General features: G+C 44.3%; 1 protein-coding gene and 2 pseudogenes across 2 annotated transcripts in view; 1 reads left to right on the top strand and 2 right to left on the bottom strand.

The window, feature by feature from the left end:
* REC114 (REC114 meiotic recombination protein) overlaps window positions 1-23,263 on the top strand; it is a 186,362-nt gene that overhangs the window by 115,721 nt on the left and 47,378 nt on the right. The gene's annotated exons all lie outside the window — the stretch shown is intronic.
* Window positions 12,884-16,339, bottom strand: LOC138996347 (large ribosomal subunit protein uL30 pseudogene; annotated as a pseudogene).
* On the bottom strand, window positions 21,632-23,008 carry LOC138995894 (AP-1 complex subunit sigma-2 pseudogene; annotated as a pseudogene).

Below are 23,263 nucleotides of genomic sequence, written 5' to 3'. Positions count from 1 at the left end.
TTGGCGGCACCCACAACCATTAAGGAGGGAATATGCTAATTGATTGCCCCACCCTCAAAGATGGTGGCACCCACAGCCAATAAGGAGGGAATATGCTAATTGAATGCCCCACCCTCAAAGATGACGGCACCCACAGCCAATAAGGAGGAAATATGCTAATTGACTGCCATGCCCTCAAAGATGGCGGTGCCCACAGCCACAAGATGGCCAGCAAGGGAGGGCAGTTAGGGGCGACCAGGCCAGCAGGGGAGGGCAGTTGGGGGTGACCCAGCCTGCAGGGGAGGGCAGTTGGGGAGGACCAGGCCTGCAGGGGAGGGCAGTTAGGGGCAACCAGGCCAGCAGGGGAGGGCAGTTGGGGGCGTTCAGGCGAGCAAGGGAGCAGTTAGGTGTTGATCAGGCTGGCAGGGAAGTGATTAGGGGTGATCAGGCTGGCTGGCAGAAGCAGTTAGGGGCAAACAGGCAGGCAGGCAGGTGAGCAGTTAGAAGCCAGCAGTCCCGGATTGTGAGAGGGATGTCTGACTGCCAGTTTAGGCCCGATGTATCAGGCGTAAACTGGCAGTCGGACATCCCCCAAGGGATCCCAGATTGGAGAGGGTGCAGGCTGGACTGAGGGACACCCCCCCCCCCCCCGTGCACAAATTTCGTGCACCAGGCCTCTAGTTCTATTTATAGTTGTAAATCTATAAAGATCCACCTTTTATCAGCATCTCTCTTCTAGCTCAGAAGTTGCAGAAGCCAGTCTCAAGACAAGGTTCTAAAGCTCTCCAAATTGGGTCAATCATATCCTTAGACTTTAGCCTCTACTTCCAGCCACTCCTTTTTATCTCAGTTGGGTTCTGATCCAGCACAAATGTTTTCACCGAAATAAAATTGTGTTAAACACAGATGTCAAATGATCTTGAAACCACTTGAATTCTGTTTTCTTGGAAAATATGTGGCTCATCCTGGAAATGATTTGTTCATATTTTTGTTTTGTTTTTCTTTTTACTTTTCACACCCAGCCTAAATATTCTTCCAAAAGAAGTTGTGTTACTACTCTGGAACCTTCAAACACTAACTTTAACCTAGTTAGTTTTTTAAATATTTGTTTAAATCACAGTCTCAACTTTACAATTTTCTGAAAGTCAAGATTTAGCACAAACATTTAAAATCAAGTTATTCACATAGTTAAACTCTTTAAATTAGAACCAGTCTTTTATTTGGCAACATTTTCAGGATGGATCAAAGAAGATGAAGCTCTTCATAACTTTACTATCATCCCCTTCACACATTTAAAACTATCAGCATCAATTAATATCACTTTGTGTATTTGTCTTGTTATCTTGTACAGAGAGAGTTGGGTTAGCAGGAGTTAAGCATTTCATTGTTCTATTTTTAGTTTCCCACTTCCAAATAAACTTCAGCTCTTATGCATTACTGGCCTAAAAAGTTTCTGACTACCCATGAGAAGTAGTCAGAAAGGAACTTATCTCTTATCTTATCTCCCTGGCTTTTCAGCTCCCTTTAGGAATCTGTGATCATTCTCACCACCTTAGTCATAAATTAGTTAATTATGCCTTAGACTATCTTGACTTTCCTCTTTTTTTTCTTTATCATTCTTTTAAAATCCTCCCCTGCAAATATGTGGATATGTTTTTACTGAATTTAGAGAAAGTGGAAGAGAGAGGGAGAGAGAGAAACATCGATGTGAGAGAGAAACATCAATCAGTTCCCTCCTGTACATGCCCTGAGCAGAGATTGAACCTGCAACCTTAACAGGGAATTAGACCTGCAGCCCTTCAGTGCATGGGATGGCATCCAACTAACTGAGCCACACCGGCCAAGGCTTGACTTTCCTCTTTTAAATTATCCATTGGGCTCAACTGTATGTAAGAGAACAGTCTGTGAACTCCACTCTTGGGACTACTCCAGAAAAAAACCTCATGTAATTGCTTTAATCTATCTCATCTTCACCCAGACTTCCTCAGGCAGCAGTTCCCTCCTTGCCTTCACAACACTCTTTCCACACTCGTTTAACAAGGGTGGTGGTGTGTCCTCACTTCTAATGCCAACTGAAGCATTCAGGTGGGTGGGAGAAGAAAACACAGTCATACACAGTGAAGTTAGATTATGTTCCTTGCTTAATTGGCAAAGGGAATATCATTTTATTAGAAATGAGATGACCACACATGACTGCAGTAGATACAGTGAATCTCAGCACAGCTTTTCCTGATCCTGTTGTTTGATGACACTGGATTTTGTCAGACTCTGGAAAAACTCACTTTTGGCTAAGCCATAGCCCTTTTATACTTGTGATTTATGTTACTCTACAATTAGCTTCTGGTTAAGGCAATATTTATAAGCATTGGATTCACATTTGCATTATTTTCTAACATTGAAAGCTGTCAGTGCTCAAGTGTTCCAGCATTCTGGAAATTCAGTTTCCTTCACATTTTCTATTAGAACTAGAGGCCCAGATTCGTGCACTGGTGGGGTTCTCGGCCTGGCCTGTGGCAATTGGGCCGAAACCAGCTCTCCGACATTCCCCAAGGAGCTCGGATTGCGAGAGGGCGGTTCTCAGGTGACGCACCCTAGACTTGGGCTCCCTCCTCTCTGGTTCCGGGTGCGTCACCTGAGAACTGCAGCTGCCAAGTCACCACAGCTTGGCAGCTCCTGTGTTAAGCATCTGCCCTCTGGTGGTCAGTGCACATCATAGCTACTGGCTGGTCGGCCAGTTGCATAGGCTTTTATATATATAGACTAGAGGCCTGGTGCACAAAAATTTGTGCACTCGGGAGGGTCCCTCAGCCCGGCCTGTGTCCTCTCGCAGTCTGGGATTCCTCGGGGAATGACCACCTGCTGGCTTAGGCCAGCTCCCTGGGAGATTGGGCCTAAGCTGGCAGTCAGACATCCCTCTGGCAGCCCGGGAGCCATCGGGAGATGTCCACTTGCCAGCAGGGAGCAGGCCTAGCTACAGTCGGACACCCTTAGCGCTGCTGAGGAGGCGGGAGAGGCTCCCACCACCACTGCTGTACTGGCAGCCGGCAGCCTGGCTTGTGGCTGAGCATAGCTCCCCCTGTGTGAGCACACTGACCACCAGGGGGCAGCTCCTGCATTGAGCATCTGCCCCCTTGTGGTCAGTGTGTGTCATAGTGACCAGTGATTCCCAGTCGCTCTGCTGTTAGGGTGAATTTGCATATTACCCTTTTATTATATAGGACTAGAGGCCCGGTGCACAAAAATTTGTGCACTCGGCGGGGGGGTGGGGGGGGTGGGGGGGGTGGGGGGGGGTGGGGGGGGTGGTCCCTCAGCCCGGCCTGTGCCCATTCACAGTCCAGGACCCCTTGGGGATGTCCACCTGTCGACTTAGGCCCACTCCCCGGGGATCAGGCCTAAGCTTGCAGTCAGACATCCTTCTGGCAGCCAGGGAGCCTGCAGGGGATGTCCGACTAAAGGCTTAGGCCCCCAAGGGATCGGGTCTAAACCATTAGTTGGACATTCTTAGTGCTGCCACGGAGGTGGGAGAGGCTCCTGCCACCACCAGTGTGCTGGCCAGCCATGAGCCAGCTGCTGGCTGAGTGGCACTCCCCATATGGAAGTGCACTGACCACCAGGAGGCAGCTCCTGCATTGAGCGTCTACCCCCTGGTGGCCAGTGCGCATCATAGCAACTGGTCATTCTGCCGTTCAGTCAATGTGCATATTATCCTTTTATTATTATTATATAGGATGTCCCTATTTCCCCCCTTTTGCCCCCTCTACCCAGCTGTTGCCCCCCACTTCTCTCTGGCCATCACCATACTGTTGTCTGTGTCCATGGGTTGTGCATATATTTTCTTTGGCTAATCCCTTCTTTAAACTCACTTCTTTAAATTTTTATTTTCAGATAAGTGCTTATAACTGCACTATTATATATTTTCTATTATATCATTTAGAATTAAGATATTTTTTAATTGAACCCTTGTAAATTTTAGCACAATTTAATAAATTATGCTAGAAGCAATTAGATTTTTTGTGTAATGCAGATACATTTCAATTAATATTTTATTAATTTTTAATATTTTAATATTTTAATTTGAAATATTAAAAAGAACTATACATGTAAAAAGAACTATAAAATACTACAGCATATTATGTACCCTTCACCCAATTTCTTAGGTGTTAATAATTTAAACATAACCATTATACAACTAACAAAGTTTGGAATATATTTTTCTTATAATCTCTTTAGTGTTACTTAATTCATTTCTTTGTTTTTGTTAATCTTCACCCAAGGATATTTTTCCATTGAATTTTAGAGAGAGTGAAGGGAAAGGGAGAGACACATTGATTGGTTGCCTCCTGCACATGCTCTGATAGGGACTAGGGATCAAGCCAGCAACTGAGGTACATGCCCTTGACTAGAATCGAACCTGGGACCCTTCAGTCCATGGGCTAATGCTTTATCTACTGAGCAAAACAGGCTGCAGCTTAATTCATTTACTTTTAATCTATATGTGTCTTTATATTTAAAGTGGGTTTTGTTTTTGATTCACCCTCATAATCTGTCTTTTAATTGGTGCATTTATGCCACTGACTTTCAGAGTGCTTACTGATACAGTTACTACCATATCAGGCGGCTTCTGCGGGGGCTGAGCTGCCTCACTGCCTGGGGTCTTAAGAGCATTTTCTTTTTTTTTTTTTTTTTTTTTTTTTTTACAAATAAACACAGTGAGGAGTCACGCACCTTTTTTTTTTTTTTTTTTTTTAACTTTTTAACATGAGGCACAAAAAAAGATTCTCTTTGCGTACAGCTATAGGCTGAGGGAAGAATGGCTTCCAGGGAGCAGCCTCGAGGCAGTCACGGCCCCCACCACCTGGGACGGAGGAAGGGGAGGCTGCAAAACGGCCTCCTCTGAGCTCAGAGGCCTGTTCCCGGGGCTGCCCTGGACGTTCCCTGTGCCTACAGCCTGAAAGTGGGCTGAGCCCTCGAAGGAACCGTCTGCCCCAAGCCTTCCTTCCATCTTTTCAGGGCTAAAGTCTCACTGTTCCTATCGACCAAGTGTAGCAGCCACTTAAAATCTAAGGGGTGACCCCAGAACCAAACCTCGTCTGTGCCATGAACATGAGGCCTGGCTGCCCAGGGGGTGAGCATGACTTTAACAGCCAAGATGAGGGGAAGGAAATAAACTACGTGCAACCACAACATCTGAAGTAATATTTACATTTGAAAACCTGGGCTGGGAAGCTTAGACCGGCATCACGGCTTGGCGACCTGCCCTTTTCCTTCACTTGCCTGAAGCCGCACCTCCTCTATCTTGCGCTCCTCTCCTGCCGCTCGCATCCTGAGGCGAACACCCAGCCTCAGCACTGGTCTCTCTGGATGTAGCGCCACCCCGCTCTGAGCCATGCCCCAGCCTCTCTGTATGTGGGACCGCCCGGCTCTGAGCCACGCCCCCTCTCCCTACGCAAACATTGCGCCACCCTTGGGCTTAGCCGCACCCCCTGCCTTTCCGTACAGAAAATGGCGCCTCCCACCTTGGGCTTAAGCCTCCAGGTGAAGAGCTGCCTCCCGCTTCCCGACGCCAGGCGGATCACTGTGTCTGGCTGGTCTTCTGGGGCCGGGCTGTGTCGCCGCCTGGAGACTGGATCGGGGTGCCGCCCGCCCTGCCCACCCCGCCCCGCACACTGCAGGCCCAGGTCCCGCACTGGGGCGGGCGGAGGCTGGGGATCTCGCTGCCGCCCGCCCCACCCCGCACACGGCAGGCCAGGATCTTGCGCTGGGGCGGCCAGCGGCTGGGGAATGCTCTGCCGCCAGCCCCATGCAGAGCAGCGTAGCAGGATCTGCCCGCAGTATGCAAATTAGCTGCCATCTTTGTTGGTGGTTAATTTGCATATCGCACTGATTAGCCAGTGGGAGGCGTAGCGAAGGTACGGTCAATTATTAGACAACCATGTTTGTCTATTATTAGATAGGAAAATATATTGAGTTCACCAAGTTTTGATAATGTATTAACCAGCATCACAGTTATGATGTAGAACATTTCTTTTACCCCCAAAAGTTTCCTCATGCCCACCACCTACATTCCTAGGCAACCACTTTTTGTCTTTCTGCTATGCTTTTTGTCATTACAGATTAGTTTTGCCTCTGCTAATAATTGAAATAAATGGAATTGTATGGTATGTACTCTTTTGTGTTTGGCTTTTTTTACATGGCATAATGTTTTTGAGACTTGTCCATGTTGTTTTGTGTATCATGTTCTCTTTGGTGATTAGAATTTCATTTATGGATGTTCCACACATGTTTATCCATTCACTGGTGATGGATATTTGGGTTATTTCCAATTTGGGACAATTATGAAGAAAGCTGCTATTAACATTTGTATACAAGTCTTTGTGAGGACATATGTTTTAATTTCTCTTGACTATCTACCAAGGCGTAGAATTGCCAGGTCACATGGTAAGTGTATATTTAACTTTATAAGAAACTACTCCACTATTTTTTAAAGTGATTGTATGATTTTGCTTTTCCACCAGCAGTGTTTCACAGTCCATGTTGCTTTATATTCTCGCTAATACTTGGTGTTGTCCGTTTTTATAATTTTAGCTATTCTAGTATTGTGTAATGCTGTATTATGTGGTTTAAATCTTGTTTCCTGGATGACTAATGAAACATATCTTTCAGATGTGTATTGGCCAGGGTAAGAGATAGAACTCTTTTGAGGTATAATTGATATGTAACATTATATTAATTTCAGTTGTACAAATAATGATTTTATATTTGTATATATTGTGGCATAGTTACCACAATAGTTCTAGTTAACATCCATCACCTTATATAACTACAAATATTTTTCTTGTGATGAGAACTTTTAAGATCTACTCTGTTAGCAACTTTCAAATATGCAGTATAGTATTATCTATATATATAAAATAGAGAAATATGCTAATTAACCAGGATGCCATAACGTGTCTACTGGACAGGAGGAGGTTGCCCACGCGCAGCGTCAGGGGCGGGGCAGCAGGGGTCTCCATGCACCTGCGCTGGGGGCTGCTTCAAGGGTGGGAGAGGGAGGCAAGGATGGACCCATAGCGGCCTCAGCTGCTGCGAGGCAGGGCTGGACCAGCAGGCTGCAGGGTCGAGGGATCGAGGCAGGGCCAGACCAGCAGGCTGCGGAGTCCAGGGTCCAGGGCAGGGGTCCTCAAACTACGGCCCGCGGGCCACATGCAAGTACAAATATTGTATTTGTTCCCGTTTTGGTTTTTTACTTCAAAATAAGATATGTGCAGTGTGCATAGGAATTTGTTCATAGTTGTTTTTTTAAACTATAGTCTGGCCCGGCCCTCCAACGGTCTGAGGGACAGTGAACTGGCCCCCTGTTTAAAAAGTTTGAGGACCCCTGGTCCAGGGAGTGAGGCAGGGCAGGAACAGCAGGCTGAGGGGTCCAGGGAGTGAGACAGGGCAGGAACAGCAGGCTGTGGGGGCCCGGGGAGCAAGGCAGGGTGGGACCGGCAGGCTGCGGGGTGCAGGGAGCAAGGCAGGGCCGGACAGGCAGCGGCTGCAGGGGCTGCTGCTCTGTGGACCCAGGTCAGGGCTCATGAAGGAGGCAACCAATCCATGCTTCCCTCTCACATTGATCTTTCTCCTTGTCTTTCCCTCTCTCTTCCATGCTCTCTAAAAATCAATGGGAAAATATCCTTAGGCAACTCGAGGGTGGGCGGCGCTGTGGAATTTCGAATGGCGCTCTGGGCTCCTAGTTAACTATAATCACCATGCTGTGCATTTCATTCCCATGAGAACTGAGAATAATCCCACACCATAGATCAGTTGATCTATGACAAAGGAAGCAAGAATATATAATGAAGAGACAATATCTTTAATAAACGGTGTTGGGAAAACTGGACAGATACATGAAAAAGAATGAAACTTGATCACTTTCTTACACCATATACAAGAATAAACTCAAAATGGATTAAAAGCTGAAATGTAAGACCTGAAGCACAAAACTCCTAGAAGAAAACACAGGCAGTAAACTCTTTGACATTAGTATTTTGGATATGTTTCTTCAGGCAAGGGATACAAAAGAAAAAAAATAAACAAATTGGACTACATCAATTAAAAAGTATTGCACAACAAAGGAAACCATCAACAAAATCAAAAGACAGTCTGCTGCCCTCACTGGGTGGCTTATGTGGTTGGAGCATCATCCCATACAATAGAAAGTTGCAGGTTTGATCCCCTGTTGGGGCATGTATGGAAGGCAACCAATTGATGTTCTCATGTTCTCTCTTATATCCAGGTTTCTCCCTCTCCGCCTCCCTCTCTCTCTCCCTCTCCCTCTCCCTCTCCCTCCCCCTCTCTCACTCTCCTTCTTCTCCCTCTCCCTCTACCTCTCCCTCTCCCTCTCCCTCTCCCTCTCCCTCTCCCTCTCCCTCTCCCTCTCCCTCTCCCTCTCCCTCTCCCTCTCTCTCTCCCATGTTCTTTGTATCATTGTTTACAATAGCAAAGATATGGAAGCAACCTGTGTCCATTGATAGATGAATAGATAAAGAAGAGGTGGTACATATATACAGTGGAATATTACTCAGCCATAAAAAATGAAATCTTGTCATTTATGACAACATTGATTGACCTAGAGGATATTGTACTAAGTAAAATAAGTCAGAGAAAAACACATACCATATGATTTCACTTATATTTGGAATCTAAAAAACAAAATAAATAAAACAGAAACAAGCTCATAGGTACAGAAAACAGACTTATTGGTTGCCAGATGGGATGAGGGTGTAGGAGGAAAGATGAAAAATGGGAGGGGATTAAAATGCACAAATTTCCAGTTACACAGTCATGGGATGTAAAGTATAGCATAGGGATTATAGTCAATAATCCTATATAATAAAACTCTAATATGCAAATCAACCAAATGGCAAAATGACCTGTTTTTATGATGCACACTGACCACCAAGGGGGAGACGCTCAACACAGGAGCTGCCCACTGGTGGTCAGTACACTCCCACAGGGGGAGCACTGCTCAGTCAGAAGCTGGGCTCAAGGCTGATGAGAGCAATCGCGGTAGCAGGAGCCTCTCCCGCCTCCGTGGCAGCACTTAGGATCCCTCGGGGGATGTCCAACTGCCAGCTTAGGGGAGAGCGCCTAAGCTGGCAGTTGGACATCTCCAGAGGGGTCCTGGACTGCAAGAGGGTGCAGGCCGGGCTGAGGGACCTCCCCAGTGCACGAAAGTCATGCACAGGGCCTCTAGTATTGTAATATTTAACTATATATTGTGCCAGGTGGGTACTAGACTAACTGGGGACAATCAGTTTATATAAATACTAGAGGCCCAGTGAATGTATTCGTGCATTGGTGGGGTCCCTCGGCCTGGCTTGCAGGGATCGGGCCAAAACCACAGTCCAATGCTGCCTGCTGCTCCTGCTCATCCCAGCCTCTCTGTGCCTGCTGCCACTCTGGTGTGGTCTCCATGAGCCCTGTGTCTGGCACCCATCAGTCAGCTGAGTGGCGCTCCCACTGTGGGAGCGCACTGACCACCAGGAGGCAGCTCTTGCGTTGAGCGTCTGCCCCCTGGTGGTCAGTGCACGTCATAGTGACTGATTGTTCGCTTAAGCTTTTATCCTATCTAATAATAGACAAACATGGTAATTGACCGTACCTTCGCTACGCCTCCCATCGGCTAACCAGCATGATATGCAAATTAGCCGCCAACAAAGATGGCGGCTAATTTGCATACTGCAGGCAGGGTGGGACAGCGCCATCCCGCCTGCCCCGCTGCCATCTGGGCCTGCTATCTGCGACCCGGGGCGGCGGGCGTCCATGTGCGACCCAACCCGGGGCGGCCGGGCGGTGCAGCAGCGATCGGCCGGCCCACCCAACCTCCATCTGGGCATCCTGTGTGCGACCTGACCCGGGGCAGTGCCCCAACCCCCAGATCGGCCCTGCCATCTGCCACCCGCCACCCGGGGAGCGGGCCTAAGCCAGCAGGTGGTTATCTCTCAAGGGGTCCCAGACTGTGAGAGGGCACAAGTGGGGCTGAGGGACACCCCCACACACACACCCCCTCCCCTGCCAGTGCACAAATTTTTGTGCACTGGGCCTCAAGTACATATATATATATATATATATATATATATATATATATATATGTTATATTGTACACCTGAAACTAATATAATATTAAAAATTTAAAAACAGAAATAGTGCTGCTATAAACATTCTAGTACATATTTTTCAGTGAGCACTTGCATGTATTTTTGTTGGGCTTATAACTAGAATGAAATGGACAAGGTTGAAGTAGAATAGATGAGTTATAGTACAGCACTTCTCATACTTTAATGTGCATGTAAATTACCTGGCTCTCAGTAAAATGCTGAGTGTGAGTCAGGTTTTTGGTATGGTCTGAGATTTTGCATGACTAACAAACAGATGATGCTGTTACTTCTAATTTATAGACACACTCTGAGAGACAGGTCATAGGCTATCAGCTCTGGTAGATACTACCATAAAGGTTTCCAAAGTGATTATGCCCATTTTACACTTTCCATATTAATGTATGAGAGTGAGTCACATTCTTGACAACACTTGGTATTTTGCTTTTATTTTGGTTATTTTGGTAGTCATGTAGTGATATATCATTATAGTTTTAATTCATATTTTTCTAATTACTAATGAAATTGTGATTTTTCTTATGTTTATTGGTCATCTGGATATCCTGTTTTTTGAAATGTCTGTTGAAATCTTATGCTCATTTTTCTATTTGGTTATAATTAATTTAGTTTTTATTTATGCTTTTACATTGTTTTCTTATTTCTTTTAGTTTCCTACTTATGTCTACCTTACTCTTAAACAAACCTCAGTCTGTTACCCAATATCTGATCTTTTATCTTGTTTCAAATAACCTGTTTTAAAAATTTTTTATAAAATTTAATTCAGTGCAAACTTAATTAAAATTTAGTTCTGTTTCCAGACTCTTCAAAATTATATGCCCCTTTCTATATCTTAAGTGTTGTATTTTCCTCTTTTTTGTTGCAAAATGATTTCTTAGTTTCCAGTATTTTTTTTATTTTTTTCTCCTTCTCCTCCTGCTTCCTCCCCTCATCCATCCTCCCCCACCCTTCTTCTTCTTTATTTATCCTTATGCTTGGAGAAGTCTCATCTGGAGACCTGCAGATGAATGCATCTGCAATAACCTCACTGTCCTTGGATACTAATAGATTCTCCTTTCAACTATTACATAAGAGACCCAGTTAATAGAAATGTACATTTCTGTTCATCAACCCAGAAGCCTCTGAAAGGAGTAGATTGGGAGCCTGTCCTAGCAAGGGAGTGATGTCTCTCTCTGTCCAATTTATTCTATGAGGAATGGGTATTTTGCTAGCCACCAGGCCAGTTGTATACTATCTGTATATATAAAAGCCTAATATGCAAATTTCCCCTCGGGAGTTCGACCAGGAGACCGGGAGTTTGATTGCTCGCTATGACTTGCACAGACCACCAGGGGGTGGCATGGAATGAAGGAAGGCCCTGGCAGCAGCGGGGAAGGGAGACCCTGGCTGGCAGCCAGAAGGAAGGCCCCAGCCAGCAGCTGGAAGACCCGGATTGGCCCTGATCGCCGGCCAGGCCTAGGGACCCTACCCATGCACGAATTTTGTGCACTGGGCCTCTAGTAGTTATTTATCCAGCTTACTTGTATATCTGCCCACTGTTTCTGGGAGAAAGTCTTAGATTTCCTAGACATTGTTTAGTGTGCTGCTGTGCAGCTCCTTGGACACAGTTGTTTTCAATGATCTTGATTGGTGGTGGTAAACAGATTCCAGCTGGAGTGTTTCTCATTTTTTCCTATGGCCACCCATGCCCTACTCTTACTGTTCTTATTAATGGTGTTTTTGCCAGTATCTCCTCTGCTTTCTCTCAGAGTCACAGCATTCCTTTCTCAGGAAGATAAGTCACTAGTTGGCTCTTGACATCTTTATTGTATCCAGATCTATCTTACCATATCTTTCAGATATTCCTCAACAGTTTCATCATATGAATGACATCCAATTCCTAGTGTCTAGTGTTGAAGTAGTTCTCTCCCATTTTAGATTTTTTTTTTTTTTGGCATTTTAATTGTGATGGAATGAAGGTTTGAGTTAAATGCCTCTATTTAAGACATCATCATACCTGGATGTTTAAACTTTTTAGATTATTTTTCTGATTTTTTTCCCCACTAAAACACTTTAAGCATTCCACAAAAATGTACCTTTTTTCACTATACGGTAACAAACAGGTAAAGTTTTGCAATTTTCTATGATGTTTGGTTGGTTGGTACCTCAGATGTTATGTTTTAGAAATTGGGTGATCTGCTCTCAGTAGATAAGAATATCCAAATACAAATTAAAACATTTATGTAGAGGATAGTAATTCACTTACTGTGTATAGTGGATCAGACAAATGAGGCACTCTAATTGGGTGATCTTTGACCTAAGTCTGAACTACTTTATTATACTAAGTGAAGTGAAATTGTATATCTAGCTTTACTGATATGGTAATGGCTCTGATAGAAAATTTAAGGACTAATCTAGCCCGCTATGCTTTTAAAACTATAATTATACTTTTGCTGTGTTGTACTTCATTGTGGCCTTGTGTGTATCTCTTGTTATTCTTTATATAAGGATTAATTCTTGACAGTTTTTTAAAAAGCTTCTATTTTGTATTTAGTATGAAAATCTTAAGCTTGTAAAGCCAATAATATTAACCATTTCATTTCTTCTCATCTTTTTTATTTTCTCTAAAGTGAGTCATACCTTTGGAATAATGCTTTTGAAATAATATTAGCTACTCAAAAGGAGAGTAATTTTATTTACTTACTCAATTTTAAAGCACTCACTGTTTATTAACTGACCAGATTACAACAATAACCATAGTAGATACCTTAGTTCATTCTTTTGATAAGCCTGTTAATCCTAATCTTCCCTATTATCAGTATCTCAACCTTCTACAAAATGGGTGGTCTTTTCTTCATTCCACCTCATGGAGAAGATAATTTGAAGGGCCACCGGAAGTTGTTTACTGCCGGGAGCCGGTCCATCCTTGCTGCTTGACACAGTCGCTGCAGAGAAGAAACATCTGCACAGCATATGTTTCAAGGGACCTGGCGTATATGGCATACTGCCCTTAATATGTTTGCTCCCTTTAGCGCTATGTGTTTTAACCAAGGTCACCTCTCCGAGAAAGGTTGTTTTCCCAGGTAGGGATTTTTCCCTGAAGTTAAGGAGGGGATAAAACCTCTTAACTAAGTGCCAGGCGGGTAGTTAATCACTTTAACTACAAACAATCACTCTTAAGCTACATAATCTTTACTCCCGGGAATGGAGATAAGAAACGCCCTAACCTTTGCAATAGAAATTGATAGGATTAAAATCAACTGGTATAAATACAGATGTAACAAGACAACAGGAGACAGAATCTAGAGACAGGACTTGGCTGGAGATCCTACACAGAACCTAGAGAGAGAACCTAGAGAGAGAACATGGCAAAGGATCCTGGACAGAACCTGGCTACAGAACTTCACTGGAGAACCTAGACAGAACATGGCAAAAGAACCTGGATAGAACCTGGCTAAAGAACCTGGTAACTGAACCTGGCTGGAGAACCTGGATAGAACCTGGCTGGAGAACCTAGCGAGAGAACATGGACACAGAACCTGGCTGGAGAACCTGAATAGAACCTGACTACAGAACTTGGCAAGAGAACCTAGAGCCAGAACTTGCCTGGAGATCCTGACCAGAACTTGGCTGGATCCTAACCAGAATTTCGCTGGAGACCAGAACTCGCCTGGAGTTCCTGGCTTGAGATCCTGGAGGGAGAACCTCGCTATGCTGATCAACTGAACGCTGACCCTGTGCCATTCCTTCTTCGCCGACTCCGTCCACACCTTTGGGGACCCCTGGACCTGCTGGGGTTGGACCCCAGCAGTTTACTTCTTTAAAGTGTTTTCTAACAGTATATATCTCACGGATCAGATCTTCCGTTTAGATGATGCCATATTTACCAAGAGATTGAGCAATCAATGTGTTATCTGTCCAATCAATTAGGTTTTTTGTTGATTTTCACATAGCCTGTTTGTAGATCATTTACTGATGTCAGGTTTGGGTATCCTCATGCAATATATGGTTCCACAATCCTCAGCATGTTAATGGAAGCCTTGTTGAGCTTAAACAAAGGTGCCGTTGAAGATCTGGCAAAGGCAAAGAAGCTGCAGCACCTTCCTCTGATGACAAATGCCAATTAGGGTTCCACAGGTACATAGAAGTTGCCAGCTTTTCTTGCTATCTTAGCCATTCAGATCTCAGTTCTGTACATCTACCTGTATGCCTTGTCATGGTGCTTAGCTTTTTTATAGATAAGCTTTCTCTTTCCTTTTGAAGCATCTTTTAGGCAAACTTCTTTTTCAGGCGCTTGATCATCAGCTCCATGAAATTCCTTTGCTTCTTCTGAAGGGTTTCTGGCACAGAAGGAATCAACTTCTTCTCTTCTGTACTCTCCCTAGTTCCTGCCAGCAAAGAGCTCAAAGAGAGTAATTTTAACACTTAATACCCAAGTCCCTTTGCCCCCGTCCCTTTATCATTTCCTAACATCTCATTGTCAAATATATTTGTAAGATTTTATAGAATGTATCTTTACTTTTAGTGCCCCCATTTAGTTTACTAGTTATGTAGTTTACAAGAAAAAGTACATCTTTGGAGCTAAATTTTAGTTGCTTCTTATGGCTTATGTTGAAAGTCTGCATCCATGTGTAGCTCACCCCTTTTCTGTGAGAATTCTTATCATCAGGGCCATAACTTAAAACATTGTAAATACCACAGTCTTAAAGCTTTTACAGTGAAAACCTTTAAAAAGAATTTCCTTGCTTCTTATTATTTTTGACTGCAACAAAATAATTCTTGGTTGAATTTACGGCCCTGTTTTTCCTCTTATCAAATTACATGACAGGGTTTAGTGCTAGTAATCAGCCAAGCTTCTGGATTCCTTCTCTCATTAAGAGGTCATAGAATTTAGAGTCTTTCTGAAAACACCTATGGTATAAGATTTTTTTCCCCCTTTATGTTTGTCTACACTAGTTTCAACTGGATCAGTGTTACTTGGATTCTTATAAACCTGTAAATCTTTTATTATTATTTGGGAAAATGTCATTTTTTATACCACTAATCATTAATAAAGGAGAAATTAGCAGAATTTACTTGGACGATTATTACTTAAACTCTTCTTTTCTCTCTTTTTTTTTCTTTTTTAAACTCTTCTTTTGAAACCTCTCATTTAATACTTGTGAATGTTTAATTCTTCAGTGGAGATTATTGAGGAGACAAAATTTATACATTTGAAACAAAGAAAATACAGTTCCAAATGATGTGGTTTAGATTATAAGCACCAACACTTTTTATTTGGAAATAATTTCAGACTTACAAAAAAGTTGCAATAATAGTGCAGGGAATTCCCATATACCCTTCACCCAGCTTTCCCAAATATTAATATTTAGCATAGAACAATGATTGAAACCAGGAAGTTAACACTGACACAGTACTAACTGATCTGCAAACTTTCTTTTTTTCCAGGTTGTAAAAGCAGCATTCATTGATTGAAAATAAAGGTGTAGATAAGTTCTCAGTAGCATGGAATCCATATTATTTTTTAATGAACTTGAAGTATATGAAGACTCCTTATATCTGCTTTTAACAACCACCACATTCAAATGGAGGTGAATTTTCAACATTTTACTGAAAAAAATTTTAAAAAATTTTCTGCCCTGACCAGTGTGGCTTAGTTGGGCATCGTCCCATGCACTGAAAGGTTGCTAGTTTGTTCTATTCTTGGTCTGGGCACATACCCAGGTTACAGGCTTGATCCTTGGTAGAGGGCATTCAGGAGGCAGCCAATCTATATTGCTCTCTCACATCAATGTTTCTCTCTCTCTCTCTCTTCTTCTCCCTTCCTCTTTCTCTGAAAATCAATAAAAATACAGGCAGTCCTTGGGTTATGTTGGACTCAACATACGTACGTCGTTTTATGGTTATGTCACCACCTCCCATCTACACTAATAAAAGACAAAGATGCTAATTGACTGTACCTTCGCTATGTCCCAAGCCATGCCCACCAGCCAATCAGAGCGACTATATGCAAATTAACCCAACCAAGATGGCGGCTGGCAGCCACGGAGCTGAAGCAAACAGGAGGCTTGGTTGCCTGGGCGATGGAGGAAGCCAAGCTTCCCGCCTGCGCTGAGCCACCTGTGGCCTCCGCTCATGGCAACAAAGTTTTAATTATAGAAGACAAATCCCAGATACCTGCTTCCAGCCAGCCTCCAATGGGAGCTTGGATGGCGAGGGGCCATGGCCAGCCTGCAAACAGCCATCAGCCCCTCACCCAGGATGGCCACACCCTCATTGGGTGAGGGTCCCCACTGGGGGGCTTGGCCAGCCTTCAAACAGTCATCAGCCCCTCACCCAGGCTGGCCAGGCACCCCAGCGGGGACCCCCACCCTGAAGGGGCTGTGGCCAGCCTGCAAACAGCCATCAGCCCCTCACCCAGGCTGGCCAGGCACCCCAGGGGGGACCCCCACCCTGAAGGGGCTGTGGCCAGCCTGCAAACAGCCATCAGCCCCTCACCCAGGCTGGCCAGGCACTCCTATATAATAAAAGGGTAATATGCAAATTGACCCTAACAGCAGAACGACTGGGAATGACTGGTCACTATGACACACACTGACCACCAAGGGGCAGATGCTCAATGCAGGAGCTGCCCCCTGGTGGTCAGTGTGCTCCCACAGGGGGAGCTCTGCTCAGCCACAAGCCAGGCTGCCGGCTGCCAGTACAGCAGTGGTGGTGGGAGCCTCTTCCGCCTCCTCAGCAGTGCTAAGGATGTCCGACTGCACCTTAGGGCTGCTCCCTGCTGGCAAGTGGACATCCCCTGAGGGCTGCCGGGCTGCCAGAGGGATGTCTGACTGCCAGCTTAGGCCCTATCCCCCAGGGAGCGGGCCTAAGCCAGCAGGTGGTAATCCCCCAAGGGGTTCCAGACTGCGAGAGGGCACAGGCCGGGCTGAGGGACCCCCTGGATTGCACAAATTTTTGTGCACCAGGCCTCAAGTTTATTTATATATTAAAAAAAAAAGTTCTGCCATTTCAACATATGTACATATGTGCTTTTTAAAATTATTTATTTACCACAAGTAAAGGTCAGGAATTGTTATCTTTCTTTTAAATTTTTTTTACTGTTTCACTTCATTACTGCTGTGTATGTGCTCCATGTGAGTGATGTAGGTGCTTATGTAGGTGGGTTCAGACTTAACAGCAAAAATTGCATTAGGTCTCACCGTAGGAACAGATCTCCGACATAACCCGAGTACCTACTGTATTTAAAGGATTTTTCCTTCAGCTGCTCTCCATACTTTGACAAGCTTTTGGAAACAGGTAGATTAAAACATACGACAGTGGTATACATTGAACATTTATAACAACTAATTGGCAATGTGATGAGATAATGCATATGTGGGCTGAATATTGGTCACAATCACAACAAAGCTTAATCCAGTGTAGTAAATACAAATGAAAGTGTAAACCATGAAGACATGTTTACTTATGGAGTATGTATAAAAGTGACATTGAAAAGTTTTTAAAAATATAGAGCCCCCTAATCCCATTTTACCTCATTCAACTCTCCCTTTTATATAAAAGGTGGTATGTTTTTATTTTTATAAGATTTCTCATAACTAGATAATATCATAGAAAGGCAGGAAGCTACCCCAAAGTTTGCAGCACTTCTAAGTAGAGGGAAGCAATAAGGGCGAGCAAAATAAATTTGGCTGCAACAAGTACCCCAGAAGGAATATTATTGCTTTAAATGACTTAGTCAATACTTTGTGAAGAGTGTAACATATTTTTCATAAGAATCTGTCATAAAGAATTCCTGGTGAGTCAACGTTTCCATTTTATTTGGGGGCATCAAAAAATATCCAAGAGAAACCAAGATGGCGGCATAGGTAAACACTGGAGATTGCTGCCTCCCACAACCACTTCAAAAATACAACTAAAAGACATGACGGACATCATCCAGTACCACAGGAAGGCTGGCTGATTGGAAATTCTACAACTAGAAGGAAAGAGAAAAGCATACCAAGACTCAGGAGGTGCGGTGCGGAAGTAAATACAAAGGTGCAGAGGTGCATGCGGAGAGGGCTGGCGGCTGAGGACACGATTGTGTTTTTCAATTGGGAGGGAGTCTCAGGCTCTGAGCTCCAGTTCCGGGCGAGTCTCTGGGGACCCAGACTCATACAGGAGAAACGGGACTGTCTGGCATCGGTCGGAACTCGAGGGCAGCTTTCTCTTGGAGGCACTCGCAGCGATTGCCAGGACCTCTGAGGGCAGGACTGAGAGCAGACATACTGCTGGCTCACTCGGCCCGCCCTGTTGATCCCCTGGGACCCCGCCCCACCCAAGCCCTCCATGGAGGCTTTTGCATATGAAAGGCCCGGCCCTTTGTAATCTGAAAATAATTTAACAAACTGCAGCTGCCCCAAGGCCCCAGGGCAACTTGCATTGCTTTACAGCTGGCTTCTGCTGGGTAGCCTCAGGCAGAGGCTAGATTAGCACCTCCTTAGATCCAAGAGCCAGTGTACCCAGTGGTCAGAGTGGGACCATCCAATTACAACTCCTCAGATCCATAAGGCACACACTCAGGGGGCAGACTCAGTGAGCACCAAAGCCCCACTGAAGCAAGTCTTGCCCCATAAGGGTGTCTTCAGCACAGAAGTTCTCCCACCGTAGACACAGCTGATTCTCACAGCCAATTGGCCTGGAAGTCAAATCCTCCCAGTTTTATCTACAGCAATCAAGGCTTAACTACAACAGGACTGTGCACAAAGCCCACAAGGGGGTGCACCAAGAGTGTCTACCTTAGGTACTTGGGACACTTAGCACAGAAAGCCACTCTATGGACACAGCAAAGCATAAAAAATGCCGAGACAAAGAAACAGGACACAAATGACAGAAATGGAGGAAAGCAAACTACTGGATATAGAGTTCAAAACCACACTTTTTTGGTTTTTCAAGAATTTTCTAGAAACCACCGATAAATGTAGTGAGATCCTCAAGAAATCTAGTGAGACCCTCGATGTTGTGATAAAGGACCAACTAGAAATTAAGCATACACTGACTGAAATAAAGAATATTATACAGACTCCCAATAGCAGACCAGAGGATCACAAGAATCAAGTCAAAGATTTGAAATACAGAGAAGCAAAAAACACCCAACTGGAAAAGCAAAATGAAAAAAAGAATCCAAAAATACGAAGATAGTGTAAGGAGCCTCTGGGACAGCTTCAAGCGTACCAACATCCGAATTATAGGGGTGCCAGAAGAAGAGAGAGAGCAAGATATTGAAAACCTATTTGAAGAAATAATGACAGAAAACTTCCCCTACCTGGTGAAAGAAATAGACTTACAAGTCCAGGAAGCAAAGAGAACCCCAAACAAAAGGAATCCAAAGAGGACCACACCAAGACACATCATAATTAAAATGCCAAGAGCAAAAGACAAACAGAGTATCCAAAAAGCAGCAAGAGAAAGAAAGTCAGTTACCTACAAGGGAGTACCCATATGACTGTCAGCTGATTTCTCAACAGAAACTTTGCAGGCCAGAAGGGAGTGGCAAGAAATATTCAAAGTGATGAATACCAAGAACCTACAACCAAGATTACTTTATCCAGCAAAGCTATCATTCAGAAGTGAAGGTTAGATAAAGAGCTTCACAGATAAGAAAAAGCTAAAGGAGTTCATCACCACCAAACCAGTATTTTATGAAATGCTGAAAGGTATCCTTTAAGAAGAGGAAGAAGAAGAAAAAGGTAAAGATACAAATTATGAACAACAAATAAACATCTATCAACAAGTGAATCTAAAAATCAAGTAAATAATCTGATGTACAGAATGAACTGGTGATTATAATAGAATCAGGGACATAGAAAGGGAATGGACTGACTATTCTGGGGGGGGAAGGGGTGCAGGGGGTGCGGGAAGAGATTGGACAATAATCATGCACCTATGGATGAGGACAGTGGGTGGGGAGTGAGGGCGGAGGGTGGGGTGGGAACTGGGTGGAGGGGAGTTATAGTGGGAAAAAGGAGGAATCAATATAATAATCTGAACAATAAAGATTTAATTTAAAAAATATCCAACTAAGTGACTAAATGATTATCACTACAAAAAAATTTATCTCAGGAGTTAAGTGTTCCTTGGCCTTAAAATAACATGCTGACTATTATGAAACAGTCAATCTCTGCTCTTCATCCCAGGTTTGGAAGGTCAAAAATAATTTTTAGTGAAATAAAAAAGGGGGAGGGGGCAGCAGCTCAGGCCTTTATTATAATTTGTGAGGTTTTTTGTTGAGTTTCAACAGAGTTAAATTTTCATTCATTTGACATGTGATATGTCAATTCCCTTTATTCTCATAAATCCTGAAGTACAGTGGTCTTTGGTTTCATAAGTTTCTTTTGCTAAAGACAGTAATTAATAATTGTATATTACCTGATTGTCATTTTAAAGATATAATCAGATTAAGAGAAACAGACCTATAAACCTTAAAATATCCAGCTACCTTTCTTTTTCTCAATCACTCTAATTCATATTTAAATCCCATAAGTTATCAGTTGATTAACCAAAGTTCCCTTTAAAAGTAAATTTTTATTTTTAGACCTGAATGAAGCAGCTTAGCTGTTGGGGTCCAGCCCCAGCAGGTCCAGGGGTCCCCAAAGGTGTGGACGGAGTAGGTGAAGAAGGAATGACACGGAGGCAGCATTCAGGTGATCATCATAGTTGGGTTCCTCAGCCAGGTTCTGTCGCCAGGTTCGGTTGCCAGGTTCTCTAGCCAGGTTCTCCAGCCAGGTTCTATCCAGGTTCTCTAGCCAGGTTCTCCAGCCAGGTTCTATCCAGGTTCTCTAGCCATGTTCTCTCGCTAGGTTCTCCAGCCAGGTTCTCCAGCCAGGTTCTCCAGGTTCTCCAGCCAGGTTCTGCCTAGGTTCTCCAGCCAAGTTCTGTCCAGGATCTCCAGCCAGATTCTGTAGCCAGGTTCTGTCCAGGATCTTTTGCCATGTTCTCTCACTAGGTTCTGTCTCTAGGTTCTGTGTTTTATTGTCTTGTTACATCTGTATTTATACCAGTTGATTTTAATCCTGTCAATTTCTATTCCAAAGTTTAGGGCGTTTCTTATCTCCATTCCAGGGAGTAAAGATTATGTAGCTTAAGGGTGATTGTTCGTAGTTAAAGTGATTAACTACCTGCCTGGCACTTAGTTAAGGGGTTTTATTCCCTCCCTAACTTCAGGGAAAAATCCCTACCTGGGGAAACAACCTTTCTCAGAGAGGTGACCTTGGTTAAAACACATAGCACCAAGAAGGTGAGCAAACATATTAAGGGCAGTATGCCATATACGCCAGGTCCCTTGAAACATATGCTGTGCAGATGTTTCTTCCCTACAGCGACTGTGTCAAGCAGCAAGGATGGACCGGCTTCCGGCACTTAGCAAATCAGTATTACTGACAGAACATCATCTTAAACTATTAGCTAACATGGACATGAAGACAATGACTATGTACAGTATGTGAAATGCCATAAGTCATCAACGAGGGAAGGAATTATGTCACTCCAATCTCTTCAAGAACACTTCATGGGGTGTCCTCTTCCTCCAGCGGTAGATCAGCCTGCTCAATTGCTTTAAGGACACTTTTCTTGGATGTTTCCTGAACTTCCCCTCCGAAATGAAACTCATCAAAATACAATAAGCCTTCTCAAAATTTAGATGATGCCAAGTTCACACACACTGCCAAATACTTGTCAAGTAGTTCCACGTAACAATGAATTATTTCCAGGGTAATTAGTTCATTCTCCTGATCCTCGATAACACAGCAAAAATACAGACTAGCATATCTCTTGTAACTAAACCTTCAGATGTCGCCACTCAAGAAAGCTGCACATTCTAGGTTTCCATGCTAAAATAGCTTGAACAAGTTCTCTTGCAGTCTTTTTCTTCTCTTTGTCTGATAGTGGGACAGACGTTTCTGCAGTCAAAGCTTTCCCTGACAACTAAAAAGCAACATAAACTGCACAGCAGCCTAGGGCCATGGACAGGGGAGGCAGTGGCCTGTGGCAGTTGAGGTTGAGGGGAAGCCTGTTGCTGAGCTGAGAAGGAGAAGCCATGTTGCTTGTAAGGAAGAGACCCAGTTAGTCACATACCTTATTCTTATTTCTCCAGTTGTCCCATGGCCCTTTTGCTGGCCTAGGATCTTAGGATCTCACATTGCATTTAGTTGTCATTGTGTCTCCTTAGTGCCTCTAATCTAGGACAGTTCCTCGGTCTTTGTCTTTTATGATTTTGACACTTTAAGAGTACTGGCCAGTGATTTTGTAGAATGTCTTTGAAAGACAGAGATGTTTGGTCTTTCTCATTTCATCATCATCAGAAGGTGCATGATGTTGATATGTCTCATTACTAGTCCTAATACCTTGATTCCCTGGTTAAAGTGGTATCTGCCTGTTTTTTCCATTATAGTGACTGTTTTTTCCAAAAGTGACTGTTTTTATCTTTATAAGTAGAAGCCCGGTTCATGAATTCATGCATGGGTGGGGTCCAGCTGGCCCGCCCTGATGGGGGCCCATCAGGCTGGGCCAGCAGGGGGAAGGGGCTGCGGGCAGTTGGACAACCGGCCCCGCCTCCGATCGTGTTGGGGACCGATTGGGGCCCAGATCAGGCTGGTTGGCTGCCTCAGTACACATCATAGCCACCGGTTGTTCTGGCCATTTTGGTCATTCCGCCATTCCGGTCGCTGGGCCAGATAGATAGGTAGATAGATAGATTGATTGATTGATTAACTAGAGTCCTGGTGCACAGATTTATGCACCAGTGGGGTCCCTCAGCCTGGCCTGTGCCCTCTCACAATCCGGGACGCCCCGGGGGATGTCGGACTGCTAGTTTCGGCCCGATCCCCACAGGCCAGGCCGAGCAACCCCACCATTGCACTTGCACCAGCCCTCTAGTATGCATATAAGATCTTTGGTTAATCTCTTCCCACCCTCCCCCCTCCTCCCTGCCCTCTGAGATTCAGCAGTCTGTGCCATGTTTCCATGCCTGTGCGTTGAGTGTCTGCCCCCTGGTGGTCAGTGCATATCATAGCTACCGGTCAAACGGTCACTTAGGCTTTTATATATATAAACTAGAGGCCTGGTGCACAAAAATTTGTGCACTGGCGGGGGGCGGGTATCTCTCTCAC

Source organism: Myotis yumanensis, unplaced genomic scaffold (genome assembly GCF_028538775.1).
Source record: "Myotis yumanensis isolate MYYU_CA2020_CCGP unplaced genomic scaffold, mMyoYum1.0.hap1 SCAF_1, whole genome shotgun sequence".
In the NCBI taxonomy this organism is placed as follows: domain Eukaryota; kingdom Metazoa; phylum Chordata; class Mammalia; order Chiroptera; family Vespertilionidae; genus Myotis; species Myotis yumanensis.
This window is presented reverse-complemented; position numbering and strand designations above follow the sequence as displayed.